The 15664-nt window shown below is 44.6% G+C and overlaps 1 protein-coding gene across 3 annotated transcripts in view; it reads left to right on the top strand.

Annotated features, from left to right (window-relative positions):
• The window catches only part of LOC121545073 (kinesin-like protein KIF26B), a 150927-nt gene that overhangs the window by 35638 nt on the left and 99625 nt on the right, over nt 1–15664 (top strand). The gene's annotated exons all lie outside the window — the stretch shown is intronic.

The following is a 15664-nucleotide window of genomic DNA, read 5'->3' as shown; positions in this document are numbered from 1 at the left end:
TTTATGAATTGATTTGCATTTTAATGAGGGAAATAAGTATTTGAGCCCCTCTCAATCAGAAAGATTTCTGGCTCCCAGGTGTCTTTTATACAGGTAACGAGCTGAGATTAGAAGCACACTCTTAAAGTGAGTGCTCCTAATCTCAGTTTGTTACCTGTATAAAAGACACCTGTCCACAGAAGCAATAAATCAATCAGATTCCAAACTCTCCACCATGGCCAAGAGCTCTCCAAGGATGTCAGGGGCAAGATTGTAGACCTACACAAGGCTGGAATGGGCTACAAGACCATCGCCAAGCAGCTTGGTGAGAAGATGACAACAGTTGGTGCGATTATTCGCATATGGAAGAAACACAAAATACCTGTCAATCTCCCTCGGCCTGGGGCTCCATGCAAGATCTCACCTCGTGCAGTTGCAATGATCATTAGAACGGTGAGGAATCAGCCCAGAACTACACAGAAGGATCTTGTCAATGATCTCAATGCAGCTGAGGCCATAGTCACCAAGTAAACAATTGGTAACACACTACGCCGTGAAGGACTGAAATCCTGCAGCGCCCGCAAGGTCCCCCTGCTCAAGAAAGCACATATACATGCCCGTCTGAAGTTTGCCAATGAACATCTGAATGATTCAGAGGAGAACTGGGTGAAAGTGTTGTGGTCAGATGAGACCAAAATGGAGCTCTTTGGCATCATCTCAACTCTCCGTGTTTGGAGGAGGCGGAATGCTGCCTATGACCCCAAGAACACCATCCCCACCGTCAAACATGGAGGTGGAAACATTATGCTTTGGGGGTGTTTTTTTGCTAAGTGGACAGGACAACTTCACCGCATCAAAGGGACGATGGACGGGGCCATGTACCGTCAAATCTTGGGTGAGAACCTCCTTCCCTCAGCCAGGGCATTGAAAATGAATGACAATGACCCAAAACACACGGCCAAGGCAACAAAGGAGTGGCTCAAGAAGAAGCACATTAAGGTCCTGGAGTGGCCTAGCCAGTCTCCAGACCTTAATCCCATAGAAAATCTGTGGAGGGAGCTGATGGTTCGAGTTGCCAAACGTCAGCCTCGAAACCTTAATGACTTGGAGAAGATCTGCAAAGAGGAGTGGGACAAAATCCCTCCTGAGATGTGTGCAAACCTGGTGGCCAACTACAAGAAACGTCTGACCTCTGTGATTGCCAACAAGGGTTTTGCCACCAAGTACAAAGTCATGTTTTGCAGAGGGGTCAAATACTTATTTCCCTCATTAAACTGCAAATCAATTGATAACATTTTTTACATGCGTTTTTCTGGATTTGTTTGTTGTTATTCTGTCTCTCACTGTTCAAATAAAGCTACCATTAAAATGATAGACTGATCATTTCTTTGTCAGTGGGCAAACGTACAAAATCAGCAGGGGATCAAATACTTTTTTTCCTCACTGTAGGTAGGGGTAAAGTGACTATGCATAGATAATAAACAGCGAGTAGCAGCAGTGTAAAAACAAACGGGGGTGGTGTCAATGTAAATAGTCCAGGTGGACATTTGATTAATTGTTCAGCAGTCTTATGGCTTGGGGGTAGAAGCTGTTAAGGAGCCTTTTGTTCCTAGACTTGGCGCTCTGGTACCGCTTTCCCTGCGAAAGCAGAGAGAAAAGTATTTGACTTGGGTGACTGGAGTCTTTGACAAGTTTTTGGGCCTTCCTCTGACACCTCCTAGTATATAGGTACTGGATGGCAGGAAGCTTGGCCCCAGTGATGTACTGGGCCAAACGCACTACCCTCTGTAGTGCCTTATGGTGAGATGCCAAGCAGTTGCCCTACCAGGTGGTTATGCAACCGGTCAGGATGCTCTCGATGGTGCAGCTGTAGAACCTTTTGAAGATCTGCGGACCCATGCCAAATCTTTTCAGTGTCCTGAGGGGGAAAAGGTGTTGTCGTGCCCTCTTCACAACTGTCTTGGTGTGTTTGGACCATGAAAGTTTGTTGGTGATGTGGACACCAAGGAACTTGAAACTCTCGACCCGCTCCACTACAGCCCGTCAATGTTTAAAAATATGTTTTTATTTTTTTATTTTTTTATTTAATATTGCAGATAGATTGTAACTTCCATCAATGTAATTGTCTGCATCACTTCCAATCCCCCATATGTTTTTTTAAATCACAAATATATACAGTGGGGAGAACAAGTATTTGATACACTGCCGATTTTGCAGGTTTTCCTACTTACAAAGCATGTAGAGGTCTGTAATTTTTATCATAGGTACACTTCAACTGTGAGAGACGGAATCTAAAACAAAAATCCAGAAAATCACATTGTATGATTTTTAAGTAATGAATTTGCATTTTATTGCATGACATAAGTATTTGATACATCAGAAAAGCAGAACTTAATATTTGGTACAGAAACCCATGTTTGCAATTACATAGATCATACGTTTCCTGTAGGTCTTGACCAGGTTTGCACACACTGCAGCAGGGATTTTGGCCCACTCCTCCATACAGACCTTCTCCAGATCCTTCAGGTTTCGGGGCTGTCGCTGGGCAATACGGACTTTCAGCTCCCTCCAAAGATGTTCTATTGGGTTCAGGTCTGGAGACTGGCTAGGCCACTCCAGGACCTTGAGATGCTTCTTACGGAGCCACTCCTTAGTTGCCCTGGCTGTGTGTTTCGGGTCGTTGTCATGCTGGAAGACCCAGCCACAACCCATCTTCAATGCTCTTACTGAGGGAAGGAGGTTATTGGCCAAGATCTCGCGATACATGGCCCCATCCATCCTCCCCTCAATACGGTGCAGTCGTCCTGTCCCCTTTGCAGAAAAGCATCCCCAAAGAATGATGTTTCCACCTCCATGCTTCACGGTTGGGATGGTGTTCTTGGGGTTGTACTCATCGTTCTTCTTCCTCCAAACACGGCGAGTGGAGTTTAGACCAAAAAGCTCTATTTTTGTCTCATCAGACCACATTACCTTCTCCCATTCCTCCTCTGGATCATCCAGATGGTCATTGGCAAACTTCAGATGGGCCTGGACATGTGCTGGCTTGAGCAGGGGGACCTTGCGTGCGCTGCAGGATTTTAATCCATGACGGCGTAGTGTGTTACTAATGGTTTTCTTTGAGACTGTGGTCCCAGCTCTCTTCAGGTCATTGACCAGGTCCTGCCGTGTAGTTCTGGGCTGATCCCTCACCTTCCTCATGATCACTGATGCCCCACGAGGTGAGATCTTGCATGGAGCCCCAGACCGAGGGTGATTGACCATCATCTTGAACTTCTTCCATTTTCTAATAATTGCGCCAACAGTTGTTGCCTTCTCACCAAGCTGCTTGCCTATTGTCCTGTAGCCAATCCCAGCCTTGTGCAGGTCTACAATTTTATCCCTGATGTCCTTACACAGCTCTCTGGTCTTGGCCATTGTGGAGAGGTTGGAGTCTGTTTGAGTGAGTGTGTGGACAGGTGTCTTTTATACAGGTAACGAGTTCAAACAGGTGCAGTTAATACAGGTAATGAGTGGAGAACAGGAGGGCTTCTTAAATAAAAACTAACAGGTCTGTGAGAGCCGGAATTCTTACTGGTTGGTAGGTGATCAAATACTTATGTCATGCAATAAAATGCAAATTAATTACTTAAAAATCATTCAATGTGATTTTCTGGATTTTTGTTTTAGATTCCGTCTCTCACAGTTGTAGTGTACCTATGATAAAAAATTGCAGACCTCTACATGCTTTGTAAGTTGGAAAACCTGCAAAATCGGCAGTGTATCAAATACTTGTTCTCCCCACTGTTATATATATATATATATATATATATATATATATATACACATACACATACATATACACATACATACATATAAATACATATACATACATATATATATACATATACAAAGCCTTTAAAAAAAAATATTTTCCTTTATTACTTTCCAACCCCACCACCCCTTCCCTAATTGGAGTAAACTAGTGAACAACAACGCTTAGGCCTCTACTTCCAGCTTTTTATGGACACAGTCAATTTTACAATAATTATATTTTGTTTGTTTTTACTACTGAACTTCCTCTACCCTCAACCTCTCCGATCATTTTCATGATGTCCATCCGGTTTGCTTCTATATGCAATATCTTTTCCACAAAAGCTCTCAACCTATAACCTATATACTTATTATGGACACAGTATGCTTTACATTAGTAATCTTGTTGTTATTAGTTGTTGTTAGATGTTATTAGTCCCGTCGATGTTAATGGGGGCCTGTTCAGCCCGCCTTTTCCTGTGTTCCACGATCAACTCCTTTGTCTTGCTCACACTGCCAGGTCTCTGACCTCCTCCCTATAGGCTGTCTCATCGTGGTCGGTGATCAAGCCTACTACCACTGTTGTGTCGTCAGCAAACTTAATGATGGTGTTGGAGTTGTGTTTGGCCATGCAGTCGTGGGAGAACAGGTGGTATATATTGTGATCGAGATGTAGTTTTCCCTGATTGCACTGACTTTGCTCACAGCTGCTTGTTTGAAGAAGTGTACTTACTGTGATCAAGATGTGGTTGTCCCACTGGCTATCCTAAGTTGAATGCACCAATTTGTAAGTCGCTCTGGATAAGAGCGTCTGCTAAATGACTTAAATGTAAATGTACACTCCTCCATGCCATTGGATGAATCCCGGAACATATTCCAGTCTGTGCTAGCAAACAGTCCTCTAGCGTAGCATCCGCATCATCTAACCACTTCCATATTGAGCGAGTCACTGGTACTTCCTGCTTTAGTTTTTGCTTGTAAGCAGGAATCAGGAGGACAGAATCATGGTCAGATATGCCAAATGGAGGGCGAGGGAGAGCTTTGTACGTGTCTCTGTGTGTGGAGTAAAGGTGATCTAGAGTTTTTTTCCCTCTGGTTGCACATGTGACATGCTGGTAGAAATTTGGTAAAACGGATTTAAGTTTGCCTGCATTAAAGTCTCCGGCCACCAGGAGCACCGCTTCTGGATGAGCATTTTCTTGTTTGCTTATGACCTTATTTAGCTCGTTGAATGCGGTCTTAGTGCCAGCATCGGTTTGTGGTGGTAAATAGACGGCTACGAATAATATAGATGAGAACTCTCTTGGTAGATAGTGTGGTCTGCAGCTCATCATAAGGTACTCTACCTCAGGCGAACAATACCTCAAGACTTCTTTAATATTAGAGATCGCGCACCAGCTGTTATTGACAAATAGACACACACACCCGCCCCTCGTCTTACCAGATGTAGCTTTTCTGTCCTGCCGATGCACAGAAAACCCAGCCAGCTCTATATTATCCGCGTTGTCATTCAGCCACGACTCGGTGAAACATAATATATTACAGTTTTTAATGTCCCGTTGGTAGGATAGTCTTAATCGTAGATCATCCATTTTGTTTTCCAATGATTGCACGTTGGCCAATAGAACGGATAGTAGTTTTTCTCTGTCTTTTCTTCACCCATCAATGATGGGGATTTGGGCCTGTTCTCGAGAAAGCAGTATATCCTTCGCGTCGGACTCGTTAAATAAAAAACATTTGTCCAGTTCGAGGTGAGTAATTGCTGTGCTGATGTCCAGAAGCTCTTTTTGGTCATAAGAGACAGTAGCAGCAACATTATGTACAAAATAAGTTTAAAAAGAAACAATGCGTAAAAACAAACCAAATAGCATAGTTGGTTAGGAGCCCGTAAAACGGCAACCATCCCCTCCGGCGCCATTGTAACAGAATGTGTTTCTCCTCTTCCAGACTGCACCTCTCTATTCCCACAATGTAACAGAAAATTTGGGGTGTTATCCACAGTAAAATACTGTGAAATGTTTTACTGCAGCATACTGTAAATGATGGTGCATTGTGGGAAAATGTTGTGGGTGGAGAAAGAATTTCTGTAAATCGAATGGTACTGTAATTCCATCCCACAGAATACAGCATCGTACCGTATTTTTGGAGCGCCAAAAACCTTTTGACCACTAGTTGGTCCATGGTATTGTTGTAGATCCCTGCCTTGTAAGAGGCTATATTTGTTGCAGCCGTTAGTGAGAGTGCTGTACCAATTTAACTCATATGTGGTAATAGTGCTCCATCAATTGAAAATGTATTGTGGACAGATTGGAGTGGCAGCAAGTCTTAACCTCTTAAGGATCGGAACCTTTTTTTAAATTTTCGCCTAAAATGACATACCCAAATCTAACTGCCTGTAGTTCAGGACCTGAAGCAAGGATATGCATATTATTGGCCCCGTGTAGCTCAGTTGGTAGAGCATGGCGCTTGCAACGCCAGGGTTGTGGGTTCGTTTCCCACGGGGGGCCAGTATGAAAAAAATTGATGCACTCACTAACTGTAAGTCGCTCTGGATAAGAGCGTCTGCTAAATGACAAAACATTTAATTTAAAAATAATATCATTTGAAAGGCATTTTTCCCTGTATTCGCTGGCAGTTTGGAAGGCCACTAGAAGTGCAAGTGATATAAAACGCCAACTATTCATTGATATGCTGTAATAATGTAAACAATCATCACTCAGAAGAAACTCGTCCCTGTGTTATTGCAATCGTGTGTGTGTGGATCTGAGGTCAGTGTGCTATAGACAGTAATGCTAGGTGCCAGCTCACTCTGACTGAGAGCAGTGTGTGTGAGGTTGAGAGATGGTGTCTGCTGTGGCAGCATTACCATGGAGGGGTAACAGACACACACTACTGTTCAGCACAGCACTGCTCTCTGCCTGGCTGTGTGTGTGTGTGTGTGTGTGTGATCTATGGCGGTATAACTGATAGCAGAGTGTTTTTGATGTTGTTTATAACCTCTGTTTTGTTGACCTTCCCCCACTGTTCTCTCGACTGTAACACACCAGACTGCATCATTACACACACACACACACACACACACACACACACACACACACACACACAGTCCATAATCATTCTCCTTCATGCGCCAGAGTAAATGGAACTGTTAGCAACATAAAGTCACAGCATTCTCTCCATTATTTCTCTATTCTTTTCTCCTCTCGTTCCTCCTCTTCTTTTTACCATGCCTCAATATCACCCCCTCCCTCACCATGTCCCCCTCCACTTTTGCACCCTTCTCTCCTCCTTCCATCTCTCTTTCTCTTTTCCCCCTATACTCTTTTCTCTTAACCTCACCCCCCCCTTCCTCCCTTTACTGGTCTCCCTCTCCCCCCAGTGTGAAGATATTTGTGGGGTAGAATGAGTCTGTTCCCCCCTAGAGCCCCATCCATCTAACCCATATAACACACACACTGTAAGCTGAGAGCCATCCATCAGTTATAGTGGATGGGGTTCCAGCTGCAAGAATAACATTAGTGTAACCCTGATGTCACAGTGTTTGTGAGGAGAGGGTTAAAGATAGAACTGTTCTGTTTTTACTCTGTGTGGCTTCAGACATGGGAATTCATTAGGCCAGAAATGAGCTTTACAGTTAGCACATTTTACTCACAGAAAAAAAAACACATAAAGTGAGAAAAATAACAATTTACAGATTATACGTTATCCAAGGCCAGTTTCGAATACTGCAAGTAGATATTAATGTGACACATTTGTATACTGTATACTGAATACTGCTCCTTGATCCTATATCTGTTTGAATGAGCACAGAAGAGTCCTCGTGTGTGTGTGTGTGTGGGCGTGGGCGTATGAGTGTGTGTGTTATTTAAGGACACAAGACCGTTACAATGTGGGAATTGAGAGGTGCAGTCTGGAGGAGGAAAAGAGGAGGACAAAAGGTTCATTCCTTCACAATCTAATTCACGCTCACACAGGTTGTATGTTACAGAGTGGATAAAGCACACACACAAACACACACACACACAAATGCACACAGGGCTACTCAGTGGAAATAAGTAGATATACAGGAGTGAGTGTTTATGTAGCTAATTCTCTTACAGTGAAGATTAGGTGTCTGTGTCTCACTAACTCTTCAGCTAACCTCTCCTACTGTGTGTGTGTGTGTGTGTGTGTGCTCAGAACAGGTGCTATAAACCGAATCCTTCTCTTCTGCACCAATACACTGATCTCAGACCTGCTGAGATGCACCTGTGTGTGTGTGTGTGTGTGTGTGTGTATTTCGAAGATGCCTTTGTTTTCATGTGAAAGAGAAAGAGGCAGAGAGTAAGGAAAGGGTAGAGTACAAAATAAATGAGAGTGAGGGAGAAAGTGAAAAAAGGATGAGAGAGATGAAAAAGGGGGAGAGAGAGAGGAAGAAAAAGAATGAGAGAGAGGGTTGTTCAACCTCACCTTCCGTGTGCAGCCATCTGGAACTTATTACACGCCGATAAACCCTCAGCATTCTGGGTAAGACTAGCTCCATTTCCTGTCTCACCCCCTCTCCCATCCTCTCCTCCTTCCCCTCCCCTTCTTCCACTCTCGTTGCTCTACTCCGAGCTCTAATTTCCTATTTCCCCTCTGAGGGGGGAGGAGGGGCAAGAGAGGAGAGGGGGAGATAGGAGAGAGAGGCAGAGAGAGAAGGAAGGGGAGACTTGGAAAAAAGGAGGGAGGGGTAGAAAGGGACAGAGCGGCATTAGAGGAGAGATGGGAGGGAGAGAGTGAGATGAGGGTGAAGGGGTTTGGGGGTTAGAAAGAGAGAGAGAGAAAGGGGGAGAGAGAAGGAGATGAAGATGGAAGGAGGGGGCGGGGGCGGGAGAGAGGGAGGGGTCATAGCAATGTCGGCCAAGCTTACTTTTATGGCAAATCCCCAAAAGATAGAGACAGAGAGGCATAGAGGAGAGATTAGGGTGTGTGTGTGTGACCCGTGTGTCTTTCTGTCTGTCTTTGTGTCTGTGTGTGTGTGTGTGTGTGTGTGTGTGTGTGTGTGTGTGTGTGTGTGTGTGTGTGTGTGTGTGTGTGTGTGTGTGTGTGTGTGTGTGTTTGTGTCTGTGTGTGTTCTGTGGTCATCAGTGGCTTGCTTTGAAAAAGCCCCTTCTCTGACTCTCCAGCTAGAGCAGGCCATTTACCTGACACCCCCCCCACACACACACACAAACACACATAAACAGTGTGAGCTTGTCCTGTTTCATCCAACAAGCTCTCACAGTCTCACATCAGAATTAAACGCCCATCCATGTTTCTCAAACGTCAAATTTCAAAGTTGTTTCAAATGTCAGATTTCGAAGTGATTAAGTTGAGGTATTAAGTCCGAATTAATTCAGAAAACGTAATGTTTTAACCCTATCCAAAACCTTAGCCCTTAACCTTCTACATTTGACATTTGGAGCAACTCATAATCCCATGACTCTGGATCAGAAGATAGCGTGTTTCGATTGGATAAACGTGGATAAACATAGTGTAAAGAGTAGGGAATAGAGTTCCATTTCAGTCACAGGCTCTGTGTAGCTACAGTAAGTCTGTATGACTGTAGCGGAGAGGAAGAGGAGACACTGTTTTGCCTGGTATGACTGGCCTACAGTGAGGGAAAAAAGTATTTGATCCCCTGCTGATTTTGTACGTTTGCCCACTGACAAAGAAATGATCAGTCTATAATTTTAATGGTAGGTTTATTTGAACAGTGAGACACAGAAAAACAACAAAAAAATCCAGAAAAACTCATGTCAAAAATGTTATAAATTGATTTGCATTTTAATGAGGGAAATAAGTATTTGACCCCCTCTCAATCAGAAAGATTTCTGGCTCCCAGGTGTCTTTTATACAGGTAACGAGCTGAGATTAGGAGCACACTCTCAAAGGGAGTGCTCCTAATCTCAGCTTGTTACCTGTATAAAAGACACCTGTCCACAGAAGCAATCAATCAATCAGATTCCAAACTCTCCACCATGGCCAAGACCAAAGAGCTCTCCAAGGATGTCAGGGACAAGATTGTAGACCTACACAAGGCTGGAATGGGCTACAAGACCAGCGCCAAGCAGCTTGGTGAGAAGGTGACAACAGTTGGTGCGATTATTCGCAAATGGAAGAAACACAAAATAACTGTCTCCCTCGGCCTGGGGCTCCATGCAAGATCTCACCTCGTGGAGTTGCAATGATTATGAGAACGGTGAGGAATCAGCCCAGAACTACACGGGAGGATCTTGTCAATGATATCAAGACAGCTGGCACCATAGTCACCAAGAAAACAATTGGTAACACACTACGCCGTGAAGGACTGAAATCCTGCAGCGCCCGCAAGGTCCCCCTGCTCAAGAAAGCACATATACAGGCCCGTCTGAAGTTTGCCAATGAACATCTGAAGGATTCAGAGGAGAACTGGGTGAAAGTGTTGTGGTCAGATGAGACCAAAATGGAGCTCTTTGGCATCAACTCAACTCGCCGTGTTTGGAGGAGGAGGAATGCTGCCTATGACCCCAAGAACACCATCCCCACCGTCAAACATGGAGGTGGAAACATTATGCTTTGGGGGTGTTTTTCTGCTAAGGGGACAGGACAACTTCACCGCATCAAAGGGACGATGGACGGGGCCATGTACCGTCAAATCTTGGGTGAGAACCTACCATGGCATTGAAAATGGGTCGTGGATGGGTATTCCAGCATGACAATGACCCAAAACACGCAGCCAAGGCAACAAAGGAGTGGCTCAAGAAGAAGCACATTAAGGTCCTGGAGTGGCCTAGCCAGTCTCCAGACCATAATCCCATAGAAAATCTGTGGAGGGAGCTGATGGTTCGAGTTGCCAAACGTCAGGCTCGAAACCTTAATGACTTGGAGAAGATCTGCAAAGAGGAGTGGGACAAAATCCCTCCTGAGATGTGTGCAAACCTGGTGGCCAACTACAAGAAACGTCTGGCCTCTGTGATTGCCAACAAGGGTTTTGCCACCAAGTACAAAGTCATGTTTTGCAGAGGGGTCAAATACTTATTTTCCTCATTAAAATGCAAATCAATTTATTACATTTTTGACATGCGTTTTTTCTGGATTTTTTTGTTGTTATTCTGTCTCTCACTGTTCAAATAAACCTACCATTAAAATTATAGACTGATCATGTATTTGTCAGTGGGCAAACGTACAAAATCAGCAGGGGATCAAATACTTTTTTCCCTCACTGTATTTATGAACTAATGTTTTCTCCATAGAGTCTGTGTGTCGGTTAGTCAATGTCCTGAGGCATGATGGACATACAGCAATGATAATAACACACACACACACACACACACTGTTACAAAGCGTTGTCCTTGTCAAGCCTGGGTGTTAAATCAGTCACACAGATAGGAGTGGACTCTGCGTCAGACAGAGAGATGAACTGAGATAAAAGCTTCAGATTGAATTATCGCTTTCATTTATCACCTCTGTCTAATACACTCATCATTAACGGGCAAAGGCTGAGGACAGAGAAAGGAAGCGAGGAAGGAGGAAGGGAGGAAGGAGAAAGAGTGAGGAGAGTGTGAGGGTGTCCAAGGCCTCATTAGGTGTTGTTAGTAGGATGTAAAGTGGGCTGTAAGCAGAGGTAATACTGAGTGAAAGGCTGTGCTGTGATTTAGTACACAATGCTCGTGTGGGCCTAGGTCTCACTTTCTCTGTCTATCTGCTTTTACACACACACGCACGCACACTCATCATTCCGATCTGAAAAATCCCTGCTCTATCTTCACTGTTTTCTTTTTGTTTGGAGCGTTTTGGCAGCCACCCCAACCTCAGCTAATTTAGAACAACGAGGTCCTCATCTCAGACACTGGGCACCATGTTGCCTTTATTGCTCTCTTGGCCGCTTTTCTGGTGTGTGTGCCGGTGTGTGTGTGTGTGTGTGTGGTTTGTGTGTGTGTGTGCCGGTTTGTGTGTGTGTGTGGTTTGTGTGTGTGTGTGTGGTGTGTGTGTGTGTGTGGTTTGCAGGCTGAACGGGGTATATTACTGTCCCTCTCACCCTGTCCTCCTTTTCTGTCTCCTTCTCTCCCTCCATCCCCCCTCCCTCCCTCCCTCTCTCGCTCTCTCTCCATCCCTTTTCTCTCCCTCCCTCTCTGTCCTCTCTCTTTCCTCTCCTCCCCTCCTGTTCTCTTGGACATAAAACTCTCAAACATGGGTTGTTAGTCAGCAGGAGCGTATCTGTTTTGCTTGGTTTTCTTTTTCTTTTCAGGGTAGAGAGGTAAGGGTAGAGAGAGAGAGAATGTCAAAAGGGTAGAGAGAGAGGGAGAGAGAACACTGACGGAGTTGAAAGAACACGCTGAAGGAAACGTAATTCATTTCACTTGGAGGGGGAGGGTGTGCTTGTGTAATGGGTCATGTCAGTCACAACTGAACATGTGTCTTTTGTTTGAATATCTGTCTGTCAGTCTGTCTGTTCATGTGGGAAGGCATTGTTGTATATGTAGGGCCAAGGTACCCACCTAAACCCCCTTTCTTCCCTCACACACACAAACCCTCAACTGACAGTCGGTGTGTGTGTCCTCTTTCTGTTGTGGGTCTGATTTGTTGATGTAGGCTAATGCTCGGTTTCAGGATCACGAGGTGGTCTTTCAGAACATAATGGTGTGTGTGTGTGTGTGTGTGTGTGTTCTGTGTTGGTATGAAGGGCTGCTTTGTGGGCCTGTCTGTGGTCTGAATCATGGACAAACACAAACACACACACACACACACTCTCACTCACTCACTCACATCAGCCAGGTAACATCTAATCGAAGGCAATATTCAACATCCGTCCAGGTTCCCAGGACGTTGGGAATCGCCTTCAATTCCGACCACTAGGGGCAACGGTGAGCCCCATTACCATCAAGTAGGCTCGCGGCTTGCTAGGGCGTTGTGGACGGGGATGGCGGATGGGGTAAGCCGCACGCTCCGGTTCCAAGGCTCTCGGTTCCAATCCCAGTGCTAGGCACTAATTTTTTGTTATAATCCTAAACCTTAACCCTTACCTTAACCATTCAGAATCAATGCCTAAACTTAACCGTCGAGGTGTTTCTGTTTTAACACTATCCCAACCCTTAACTTAACCATTCTGAATTAATGCCCAAACTTAACCGTCAAAAATCAACGTTTATCCCCGTCAAAAATCAACATTTATCCCCCTGTGTACACACGTCGGATTCTGAAGTCAATTTCATACTTTTGTGAGATCTTGTTGCACACACACACACACACACACACACACACATTGGTCAGTCTCAGCAGCACAGATGGTAACAGAGGTGGGATTGAGAGAGGTTTTGGAGCCCTCTGGTATACATTCTGTTTATACAGTGTAACAGTCAGCCCATTGAGAAAATATGAACCCATTTATCCACTGCTAGTTAAACTTAATGTCTGAACATGCTTCATACTAGACGCAGGATAAGGCATGGCTGGAATAGACTGGAATACAGTATACTCAACACAAACACTTCTAGTGACATTTGAAAAAACAGTATAGTATGTAAACATTTATAAACACCACCAATCAATGTGCCAGCAGGAATGTGAAATGTAACGTGAACAAACGTTGTAATACCACGCATTCCAGTTGGTGGCCCATTTAGCATGCTCCTGGGGGCTCTGTTCTGTTTGGTTCACTGTCTGCATTATGATGTCATTAGACTTTAAAATAGTTTTGTCGCATTCAGTATGCAGAAACATCAAATTATTGTACCTGTACACGTTTGTGAATCATAAGTTTCAGTTCCCCTACTGGAGAATATGCAGTATGGAAGGTTCTGGAGACTTGTCAGTAGCTTCTTTGTAACTTCTGACCCTTCACCCCTAGCTCCAGGGTTTGGTGTAATGGGACCTATGTGTGTGTGTGTCTGTGTGTTTGGTGTGCACTGGGACATCCTCTGTAAGGGCATGGTAATTGACTCAGCCAAGCTTCTGTGAAAGGGTTTTAATAACACATGCACACACACACACACACACACACACACACACACACACACACACACACACACACACACACACACACACACACACACACACACACACACACACACACACACACACACACACACACTATTTCTATGGTAATAAAGGTGGGATTAAAAGATGGGGGAGAGCACAGGGGAGACACAGAGGGGCTTAATGTTGTTTATTTACTTTGATATATATATTGAGAGCAGTGTGTGTGTGTGTGTGCGCACGTGTGTGTTTGTTTGCTTTGGTACCGAGAGTGGAGCCGGGGAGGTAAGAGATTTGTAGCGTCTGAATGCTTCCAATTAAAGGATGAAAACCCAGCTTATACTGAGGAGAGAGGGAGCGAGGGGTAGAGGGAGGGATGGAAGGAGCAAGGGGATAGGGGGAGGAGGGAAGTGGATCGGTGTGGACAAGGAAAGAAGGGAACCATATCCCCCCTCCACACACACAAGCATACACACACACACACCAAAGCACAATACCGGCTCTGTCAGTTATCATGGTTGGTTTTAGTGATGTTATGAACAGAAGTTGAACAAAAGAGTCCTGACTGATGGGTCGTCACTAGTTACCACAGCCATAAAGTCAGAAGGGGGGTGAGAGAGAGCACGTAGACAGATCAGTGTAAAGACAGTCACATGGGCATCGTTACATCCTCATCTTTATATGTTTTAGGCCCTTTGGTAGAGCAACACAATAACAAAGACGGAAATCATAAAAAATAGCGCACATAGAACGGATCTACCGCTTATCAGACTTGCTTTCAATAAGAATAACAGATCTATAACTCAAATTCCTATGTGAAATTGGTTGGGTCGCCCACAAAGTTACATATTGCGCCTTTGAGTAACTTATGTTTACCTGTGGAAGAAAACCCCTGATATACTGTAATATAATAATATATTCTGCATACATTTTCATATGGGTGACCCCAGTGGGAATCGAACCCACAAATCCTGGCATTGCCAGCGCCATGCTCTACCAACTAAGCCAGACAGTCACACAAAGACTATTATACACATTTGATGTGAATGTGCTCTCTCTCTCTCTCTCTCTCTCTCTCTCTCTCTCTCTCTCTCTACTCTCTCTCTCTCTCTCACACACACACACACACACACACACACACACACACATATCCACACACACACACTTCCCTGGTGATAGGCGTATAGGTCATAGTGGAAGGTTTACTAGAGAATATAGCTGGCTTCAGGCTCCAGGCTTTATATATCTAGGAGAGTGTCCGTAAGAGTGAGGCTGAATGCCTTTTCACCCTCAGTCATCATTCTGTTTGATGTCATGAATAGGGAGAGAGACAGGGGGACAGAAAAAGAGACAGAGAGAGAAAGGGGGAGAGAGAGAGGGGGAGAGAGAGGGGGAGAAATAGGGGCAGAGAGAGAGGGGGGGGCGAGAGGAAGAGAGGGAGAGAGTCAGGCCGATAGGAAGAGAGGGAGAGAGTCAGGCAGAGAGAGAGAGAGAGAGAGAGAGAGAGAGAGAGAGAGAGAGAGAGAGAGAGAGAGAGAGAGAGAGAGAGTGTTCTCAACTCATTTATATCAGGCATATCATTTATTGCTGTGTTCAGGGCTGTGTGTCTGAATAGAATAGCATGTGTGGGTTTGTGTGTGTGTGTGTGCATGCATGTATGGTGTGTGTTTGTTTGTAAATGTATTGCTGTGATCAGGTCTGTGTGTGTCTGCGGGCTGTAGGTTTGGTTAGGAGTCTACTGGTGAGGCCTGCCAGCCACTGAAAACCTCCCTCCCTCTTTTTTTTTTCTCTCTTCTTTTCTCTCTTCATCTCTCTATCTCTCCCTTTTCCCATTCTCTCTCTTCCTTTCTCTCTGTCTCTAGTTTCTATCTCTCTCTGATCAACTTGGTTAATGAGTTTTGCGTTTGTCTTTCTTCTTCTGCTAAACCAAACAAGCAAA

Source organism: Coregonus clupeaformis, chromosome 29, assembly GCF_020615455.1.
Source record: "Coregonus clupeaformis isolate EN_2021a chromosome 29, ASM2061545v1, whole genome shotgun sequence".
Classification (NCBI taxonomy): domain Eukaryota; kingdom Metazoa; phylum Chordata; class Actinopteri; order Salmoniformes; family Salmonidae; genus Coregonus; species Coregonus clupeaformis.
Note: the sequence above shows the minus strand (reverse complement) of the source record. Positions and strands in the feature narration are given on the sequence as shown.